The sequence below is a fragment of the Echiichthys vipera genome, assembly GCF_963691815.1.
Source record: "Echiichthys vipera genome assembly, chromosome: 19".
NCBI classification, from domain to species: Eukaryota; Metazoa; Chordata; class Actinopteri; order Perciformes; family Trachinidae; genus Echiichthys; species Echiichthys vipera.
Window position 1 is genome coordinate 26,739,865 of NC_139844.1, and position 10,855 is coordinate 26,750,719.

Sequence of the window (10,855 nt, forward strand, 5' to 3'; positions counted from 1 at the left end):
GACAATGTACCGGAGGTGACTTTGTGTATAACTCAGCCATTTAAATTATAGTAGAGTTATAAGGGCTGGCTGCTTTGAGTGAAGGGTGGTTGCCATCATAGGTGGCTAGCAAAGACTGCAGTCTTAATTCGGCCCACCTCAGCTCCATCCCCGCTCGACCTATTTGCCCTTTTTTTTTTTTTTTTAAAGGTTATCTTATTGGCAGTTTTTCAAGCCTTTATTATAGCACAGCAGATTTGATTTACGCGCTGTTTGTGTTGCCGCGGCGCTCATAGGGGCTCCGCTCCGTTCAAACGTTGTGCAGAGCGACGCGGTGGTTTCATCTGCTGCTTGGTTCTTTTGAAACACATGAGGTGAATTATTTTGCATAAAAACACAAACTTTTATTAAAAAACAAACATGTTTCACCCATAGTTTATACTCCCCATGCTGTGGAAAACTTTTTTAATACGAAAAGAGCACTTGAGGATGAGGAGGACTGCAGGAAGAAACAGTGCAGATGGACAACAGTTTAGGAGTTTACATCAATCAAATACTTTATGAATTATATTTTTATTATATAACTTTTCTGATCAGGTCTCAAGCTAAAGAAGCCGAGGCGAGTCGAGGGCAGGACTCATGTTGTTGTAATTGTGTTATTTATGGGTCAATGACAAGTAAAAACAGTCCCATTTCCCCATTATACGATGTTTAAATGCTATGCTTATTTGAGTATTCGTGAATTGTGAATATATAAATATATATATACATATATAATAAATATATACAAATTGAATTTCCCCTTGCGGGATGAATAAAGGAATTCTTCTTCTTCTTCTTCTTCTTCTACTTCTTCTATACTGTATATGAATACAAACAAAGTATGTAATATAGTCATTAAACTGTGAAATACAGTAGTGTATTAGTCTATTTTTATTTCACAATGCCATTTTGAATATGATTTTTCACTGAGGCACAATCTCCTCATGTGCACGACTGTGTGTCGCTCCATAAAGGACTCGGTCCTCCCCACCTCGTCCATTGTGCACGACTATAAGCAGCAGGCGTCCCCTCTATCACACAGGAGGTGTATCAGCAGATACAGAGCTGGGATTTGCTTTGAGCCAATTAACTGCTTTATGCGCTGTGTCGCTGCTTCCTGTATGCATGCGCCCCTGTGGGGAATACAATGAATATGCACATGTGACTCCGTCCATGTCTTTACATATGTATGTGTGCATCCATTAGAGGATTTCTTTGAGGGAGTTTTCGGTGTTGGTGTGTGTGGAAGGCCTTCATCTGCCGTGCCTTTGATGCTCCCAGTGTTTTTCCTGCCTTTTGTGAAACACGGGGGCCGGCAGCACTGTGGCACTCTACTGTCCAAAGCGAGTAGACAAACCGCAGCCTCTTAAGTCCATTGTAATTGGCCGGGAGGGATAATGAGCTTGTACCGTCTGAGGAGGAGTGATCGGCTACAGGAACGGAAGAGCAGTGACCACCGTGAGGAATCGGAAAGACCTGTCGTCCACCAAAGCCCCATGCTATTAACAGCGGCAAAAAGCAATGAGTGGTCTTCCCCTGGTATGTGATGAAAGAAAGATTTGCTCCCACCTCTGCTGGAGGGTTCATTTTTGCTTATTTGAAACTGTGAATCGAGGAAACAGATCTGTTCAATGTTTTGAGCCAGTCAGGGCCCCAAATAGGACCGGTGTGCTTTGCCGTGAGCATCCTGTTACTATATTATTACGTGGCAATGTCAGTCTGAGGGTCAGGAGGTCCACCACTTTGTCTGTTCCGGGCTGAAATAGCCGTACTCTTGGATAGATTGCTGTTACATTTGGTATAAATATCCATGGTGGCCACAGGATGGATCCTAATGACTTTGCCGATTCCCCTGACTTTTCCTCCAGTGCCGTAATCACATCACATCGATTCGAACAGACAAAACACGCCGATACACGCCTATCCCAGAAAGTTTTCTTTTGGGAAAGGAGGAATATTACGACTCGGTGTCACACAGACAGGACGTCACACTGCAGCCTTGGCCTGGCGGCATACGTGACGCATTTTCTATATAAAACCCCTTCATGGTACCAGCCCTCTGAACCTATAGTACGTATGAGGCTAGAATAACCACTGATAATGCCCTTTGAATGGAGTGATAATGTGAAAAAAACATTTTTTAACACCACATACTGTAGGAGCCAGGTACGGTCTTTGTTAACACCTTTACAGTAATTCGGTCATGTGTTTGTGGTGGTAGCAGATCTGATATCAGCTGTTTGGGGCAGTTAGTTTTGACCTGTGGTTTTGACTGCTACACTGTTTAACGCTGTATTGTTCTTATATGCTCTTTGGACACTTTGTATGTATTTGAAACCTTTTGGAAACTTCTTTGATGCCACAACTTGGTGTGTGGGGCGGCAGTAGCTCTAGTGCTAGTAGCGCTAGTCGGTGACTCTGCTAGGAACCGCGGGGTTGCGGGTTCGAGTCCCTGTGTGGACCATGAATGGAGCGTGGACTGGTAGCAGTTCATCTCCTGGGCACAGAACCCCCAACTGCTTGAGTCGCCGATCCATTGGCAGCTCTCACTCTGACATCTCTCTGTTAACTGCATGTATATAGGTCCTTTTTGTGCATGTGTGTGTATTTCGGGCCTGTGTGTGTGTGTGTGTGTGTGTGGGTGTGTGTGTGTAACCTGTATAATAACAGAGTGGAAAAATTGAATTTCCCCTTGCAGAATTAATAAAGGAATTCTTCTTTTCTTCTTCTTCTTGTTTGTTCCTGCTACTAAAACTACAGAACACATTATTGTTAGTGATTGACAGCCAGGGTGTCAGACATGTTAGTTCCCCCCTCTCAGCCTGTTAGCGACTGATTTTAAGTTTCTGACAGTTGCCTACAGGTATCATCATGTAGCTGCTAAGAAAAAGGAATTCAAAAAAGGAATTTATGGTCCACTTTTGTTGGTGATGTATTCTGCATCTGAATGCCAACAGCTGACTCAATAAGATGCCTGACTACTGTCCTTGAATGTGCCTACACATTCCCTGAAATTGCCGATGTTGCAAAATAGGTTCAACCTTTATTTGCATAACAAAGTGGTCAAAAACACTGTACAAAGATTTCTATCTATGTTGCATCTGCATGACCGACACTAAAGCTTTGCCCTTGCAAACACTATTCTTCTGCTTCTCTCTGTGTCAGAGAGCACACCAGCTCATTTTTGCAGATCTTTGCATATTTGCTGCAGAATCTCGCACAAAGCACGTCAGACGCTTGCAGCCACATGAGCACAGTTCACTCGATTTGAGAGACTGCTTCTCTTTCCAGAAGGTAGTTTTCTGTAAAATAACATTTTGTACGTTCAGTTCTTAGTATTAAAGACATTGCAAAATTCGGGGAACCCTTTTCAAATTTATCTTTCCCATTTTAAATAAAATAGTATTAGTTGTTCATGACCGAAAGAACGAGGTCGCGGGTACAAGCGTCTGAAATGTGTTTCCTCAGGAGGGGGGCTGGAGTCTCCCTTAGAGAGAGGGGGAGAAGTTCAGCATCCGTGAGGAACTCGGAGTAGAGCCGCTGCTCCTTTGCGTTGAAAGGAGCCAGTTGAGGTGGTTCAGGATCATCTGGTAAGGATGAACCCTGGGCGCCTCCCTAGGGAGGTGTTCCAGGCACGTCCAGCTGGGAGGAGGCCTCGGGGAAGACCCAGGACCAGGTGGAGAGATTAGAGCTCCACACTGGCCTGGGAACGCCTCAGGATCCCCCAGTTAGAGCTGGTTAATGTGGCCCGGGAAAGGGAAGTTTGGGGTCCCCTGCTAAAGCTGCTGCCCCCGCGACCCGACCCCTGATAAGAGGCTGAAGATGAGATGAGTTTTAGTTGTGAGGACTCTGAATTGCTGCCTAAAAGCTCCAGATTCCCAGATTTCCCAGCCTTGATGCTACAAACCTTATATAAAAGTGATTATATTTTAAGACCAGATTAACAACACCCACAAATATCATTTTTATGGCTTTAAGAAATGCAACTTTGTTCTAACAGGAAACGAGACAGAGGCACTTAAACTAAGTGGAGATATGACATTTAATGTGAAATCCAAAAAGCTTCACACTACATTTATAGTCTTAGTAGCCTTTCACCTTTTGTATTTTTATATGTATTTATGCTCATCTCTCTCAAACGAGGAGGACATGAATGTCCGTACCACATTTCATGGCAATCAATCCAACAGTTGTTGAGACATTTCACCACAAATGTCAATCTCATGTTGGGGCTAGAGGATCGGTCAGATGATCTCCAAGGTCATCCGACATGTCTTGGGTATCTTGAGTGGTAAGGTCGCACTCACACGGTCCATCCGTACCGTGCCCAAGCACATTTCACGGCTAAAGTTTCATTCGTTTGACCAGTGTGAGTACAACCGTACCGCGTCTAGGAGCGGTATGCTTGCCGCCCACGGACCGTTTGGGAGAGGTGGGCTTTAGTAAAGCACGTTTTGCACATGTATGAGCGTGCGAACGTGTACGAGCACGAGCACGAGACCTACGGCGGTTCTGAGGTCATTTCCTGTGCGCCTGTTGGGACGTAGAAAAAAGAAGGAGGGACCATGCGCGGACATTTAAAACAATGGCGGTGAAAGGTTCACGTTGGTGTGATGCGGAGGTGGAGTGTTTACTGCAGATTTGGTCGATGAAAAGATTCAAAAACAGTCGACAAGACGCACAAAAACTCTGAGGTCTACGGAAAGATCTGGAAACAAAGCCATGCATCGCGATGCTGTCATCAATGCGTGTGACGTGTTACGGCGTGATGACGTATAGGCAGCAAGAAGCATTCTCCGAGGCCCAGGTAGTGTGAGTACAACGGGCCTCGCACTATTTAAGTAACTATTAAGTTAATTTACCATTAAGTGTCATGAGGCTCTAGTCATATGCCTAGACTGCCTTTACCTAGCATAAACCTTTGCACAGATGTTCCTGTGTATTTGATATTGTGCAGAGGTTCTTTATTAGTTTCTTGTACTTTTTTCTCATACCTTGCACGTCCTTCTAAGCAGCTTTCAGAGAATGCATGGAAGAATTTCATTGTGCGAGGAAACTTGTTTTTTTACTGTGAATATAACAATAAATGAATTTCAAACGCACAAACCACACCTGCCCAACTGCAAGTGTGTGATATTCTTGGTGGTTACACCTACTTTTGTTTGGTTTTGTTCCTTAGATTTAGTCAATAATCCTGCATAGTTGCATTTTGTTCTCTTAAGTGATACTGACATCACTAACAAGATGCTTATCTTTGATACACCGAAACTGACAATACGCACAAACATGTGAACACACAAACAAACACACACACACACACACACATTGGGGGGTGGATATTGCACTGCCTTTCATTCTGCTCACTGAAAAAGACTAATCCTCTGCTCTGCTAAATCCTTAGAAAATGAATCACCAGCATCAGTTTTGTGCACTTCCTGTGATAAAAAACAAACAAAACAAGCAACCTTTCATCACCTTCTGCTGTGCATGAGCTTTACCCTGATACCATGGGGATGGTTTCATCATTGGCATGTTGTGCTTTGTCAGATTGGCAGTTGCGTATTTCTGGATACAGAAATGATGCTACTTTTGTGCTCTGACACCCAAATCATCTTTCGGTTAGCATACACACTGAACATCATGTTATAGCAGCTCGCTCTGCGTCCCATTGCCTACGGTGCACTTTGACAGACGGTCCCACCAACAATCCACCTATCAAAGGTGGAACCAAAGCATCTCATCTCATCTCATCTTCAGTCGGGTCGCGGGGGCAGCAGCTTTAGCAGGGGACCCCAAACTTCCCTTTCCCGGGCCACATTAACCAGCTCTAACTGGGGGATCCTGAGGCGTTCCCAGGCCAGTGTTGAGATCTAATCTCTCCACCTGGTCCTGGGTCTTCCCCGAGGCCTCCTCCCAGCTGGATGTGCTCTGTGGCTGTATCTTCTAATTTGCTAAACCAAATGTAGTATGCATACGTTGAAATGCTTGCATCTGTGCTATATTCATGACTTGATTCCCAGTAGGGTGCTGAGGCTAAATGAAACATCAGAGGTCCAGTGTCAGATCTAATTGGTCGGCCAAAATGGGCAGTGTGGTACGACTATGACACATGAAAGGGCCATCCGCAGGAAGAAGCCATGGCAACCAGTCTGCCTCACCATGACATGGCCACAGAGGGCAGAGGACACAATGTGGGGTCTTTTAGGACGTTAACGTCTGATTTACTAAGGCACAGAAAAGAGAAGAGGAACCCTTTGAACTTGAACTTTGACTATGTGATCGCGTGTGCATGGTAAAACTGAATTTCAACCCTGTTATATACAATATAAGATGTATTTTACATGCCAAGAGTTATGTTGGTTATAATCATTCAGTGGTAGATTATCTCTGCTCGTGGGTTCAACATTACGCGATGACTGCTAACACACTGCTGTTGGTTCATCACCAGATTTGTGTACCATGTCAAGACTGCTGCCCTGACTTTGACTACACGAAGAGCTGATGTGTTTGCCACCACTTGGTATCTTCCTCGAACACTGTCCATCATCGCAGTCGCATTGTCCACAAAAACTCGGGTCCAAGTTTTTTCCTCATATCTTAAATCACGCTTGAGCCCCTGGGTATCCATATTGTCAGCTGATCCGAAACATAGCAGGTCCACTGTCTCTCCGAGTCTCACTTTAAATAGATCTGAATGTATTTATTGAACTACAAATGGTAATGCTGATGTTTTTCTCATGAGTCACATTGCCCTCAGTCCAACACTCCTCTTGGTACAGGCCAGAGTCTGAATGGGTCAGGTTCAGGATCATGTTAGCGGAAATATTCGTCCGGCCGACAAGTCGTCGTTTCAAGTCTTCGTGTACTGTGGAGCTCCCGGACCAGACTTCAGAGGTGTTCCACAGGAAAGGACTCTTACGTCAAAGGTGTAAGAGTCCCTTTCCTTTCGGATGATGATAGGTTCTTCTGCATGAAAGTTGTTGATAAGAGCAAACAGCAGGAAGGAGAGCCCCAGAGCGACTGCAGCCATTCTGCTCTGAGTTCTCGTTGTGAGTGTAGTCAAACACGGACACCGCTCACCTCATAATCTTTATGTCCAACCCCATCAGCAACTTTGTGGTTCCAACGAGCATGACTTCTTTATCTCATCATCATAGGAAACTTTGAAGCATTAAGCTCTCTATCAAGCAATCTGTCTCACTGACGTGTCATAAAGTTCCTCGCATACGTGTCTAACCTTTTGACCTGAACATTTTCAATAGTGTTCACCGCACAGGGAGGAACTGCTCTAATCCCTGATCCCGATAGGGTTGAGGTTGAATAAGTCCGGAAACATGTTACGTCCTGTTACACCTTGGCCACTGAGAATTTTGCTATTATCTTCTTGTTTGCTCTACTTAATTAGTGCATCAATAAGAATAAGAATGAATAAACAGTGACAGTGTGTTAACCGACAGACGAGCCTGTGAGTCTACAGCCGTGTGAGCAGCTCTGGGAGAAAGCTTTGTTGTCTGTGAAGAGGATATGTGTCACACATAGGATGTTAGCACAGAGCTGCTTGAGTCCACATCAGTTATGTGTTGTTGATGTTTGCAGCCATAAAAAGCAAATATCAGGACTTAAATTTGGCCCTTTCATAGCATATCATGGGTATGTTATATTTGCAAAGGATTTTCATGAATCATTGAAGTTCTGTATATCTTTTCCTTTGCAGTAGTTAAAAATGTAAAGACTTTATAGATGTATACGTTAGAAAAAACAAGTTTCGAGAGCGTAATCTCAATCGCCCCAGTGAGGTACATAAAGTATAAATCACAGCCATGAAAACCAGCTCTTCATCTTTGTTATATGATGTTTACCAGGCTCCCATTGTTAGCTTTTCCTACAGTGATGTATCCGTGTGTGGAAGTAAGGTTTGTGCAGCAATCTGGTGTAGATCAACATCAAGCCTCGCAGCGACCTCCGGCAGATTGCATGAGGTGGAAGAGTGAGAAATCCCCCAAAGATCCCCTTTGATGTCATACTCAAAAAAGGTTATTGTTAGAGGCATCACAGGCCTGGAGGGGAGACTACTGAATAAGTGTTGTTTGGCAGGAATTATGAGCATGTGTGATCATCACTTATCGTCACTGCACAGAGAAAAAGATACTGTCTTTTTATGTTGAATACCAACGTACCACAGATATGTTGAATACCAACGTACCACACATATGTTGAATACCAACGTACCACACATATGTTGAATACCAACGTACCACACATATGTTGAATACCAACGTACCACACATATGTTGAATACCAACGTACCACACATATGTTGAATACCAACGTACCACACATATGTTGAATACCAACGTACCACACATATGTTGAATACCAACGTACCACAGATATGTTGAATACCAACGTACCACACATATGTTGAATACCAACGTACCACACATATGTTGAATACAGTATCAACGGTTTACCGACACTTTCTGATGTTCCAAAGTCACAGTTTCAATCGCACGATTAAAGTTGTGAATTCAAACAAAAAGGTTAAGGTTAGGTTAAGTAATCAAACTACACGACTACTGCAAACAACATAGTTGGGTTTAGGAAAAGATCTTTGGTTGTCCAAGGTGAATGTCTGCTCTGTGTTAAGGGGCCTTCACATGATCAGCTTTTTGCACTGGGTCGCGGGGGGAGAGGGAGGGGGGACAAGTACCCTAAAGCACGGGGCACGGGACGGAGGGACAGTGGGAATGCGGCCTTACTCTTAACATATAATATTAACGTCAATATTTCACATTGGATTCAGTTGAAGGCCTGGCACATTGCCTACTGGTGTTGTTTTTGGCTGAGTACGGTCTGGTACACCACACCTACTGTATAATACGTAATGTGCAGTGTACAGTATATGGCATATATGACATACAGTATGTCCTTGCAAGCTACAACAAAAGTTATAATATTGTTAACACAAAAAAAGAAAAACCTCTCAGTTTGAAGGAGAACATGCATTTTAAATCACAAAATTCAATTACCTTGCCTGAACACGTTGTATTACAAATGATGTATTAATCAAACAGCAGCTCGGCCTCGGGAAGCCTTTTCCTGAATGATAAACAGCTAATTAAATGCTAACAAATCAATTACAGCACCGAGCTGTATTATTACTATACTGGGCTATAACTTTAGACACCAAACTAACTAAGCAAGCGTCTTCATCAGCACCACCGCATCCAGCTGGAGTGGAAGCAATTCATGTCCCTTCAGTGATTGTGCTGTCACTGCAACAGCTGTAAATTAACACCTCTGCCTTCCTCATCTAGTCTCGCAGCAGTTAGCCACCAGCACGGTGCTGTAATAAACCTTCTCCGGGACCTGGGGGTCTATTGAATTGATATTGCCAAAGGGGAGAGAGCCCAAAAGCTGTGTGCTCATGACAGTGTCCCTATCATTCCCTCTTTGCTCGTGTGTGTTCTCTTTACAGCTACATTTTTGTATTTTTGCAATGGATATAGACAAAGATCGATTCCACTCTCATGTTTGTACACAGTCGAGCTAGCAATAGCTTAGCATAAAGACTGGATGCAGAGGGAAACATTTTGCCTGGTTCTGCCCAAAGTGTAAAAAGTGTAAATTTAATCGGCCTGTGAATGTTCTCATGTGTCCAGGTCCTCGTTTCCCTCAAAGCAATTTCAGTCAAAAGCAACTGGACTTGGTTATTTGTCTAGGAAGACGTTTCACCTCTCATCCAAGAGGCTTCATCCTTTCATGTACGCATCTGACCAGGCTGGGTATGGACCAGGACCAGGACCAGGACCAGGCTGTGACTGGACCAGGACCAGGACCAGGCTGGGACTGAACCGGGACAGGACCAGGCTGGGACTGGACCATGAACCGGACCAGGCTGGGACTGGACCAGGACCAGGACCAGGACCAGGCTGGGACTGGTCCAACTCACTGGTGTGGAGATCAAGGTATTTAACCTCTCACAAGGCCGATGATGTCACTGGAACCCTTTGTGCTCCGAGTGCCAACGGGCCAGTTGCTTTTGACTGAAATTGCTTTGAGTGTAAATTGAATGTATTTATCGTTAGTACTATTTGTGTACAGATTACACAAACCATATATGTTATGTCTGTAGGTCTGGAAGCCTAGCAACCAGCAGAGACTTTATGTCCTCATTTAACAAAGATAGTATAAAATGTTCACCCGTGAGCTTCAGAGATAGCGGTAAGTAGATTTTCTGAACTTTGGACAGAGCGGGACAAGCCATTTCACCCTGTTTCCAGTTTTTAAGTTAAGATAATATAGAGCATGCCTGCTGGCTGTAGCTTCATATTTAGTGCACCGACATACGAGAGGTATTGACCTTTTCAGAAAGACAGCAAAAACGCATATTTGCCAATATGTCAAACTATTGCTATTCGAACTGGGCCAAGGATTTTCTACTATGTTTCTTTATCTGTCTCTGAAAGTCTGTTAAAGCTGATACACTACATATTTTCCAGGATGGTGAGGGCTTTTTTAAAATAAAGAAACTGTAGGGGCACCTTTAAAAATATGCAATACATAAAATGCATTTGTTTGAATTCTGAAGGGATCTAGTGTCAACACCTTTAATGCCATTCCTTAGTGAAACCATAAAACCATACAGGTATTTAATTAGAGAAGGAAATGTGAACTCTGTATAACTTCAGGCTAGCAGGACGTACACAAATGATGCATACAGATTTGATCGTCATGGCAACACAAAAGGAAGAACAAACTATTTGGTGTTTCAGAACTTTTGATGGGTTGAATGACAGCAAAGTGCACCGGGTGGCTCATGGTGGGTACACTT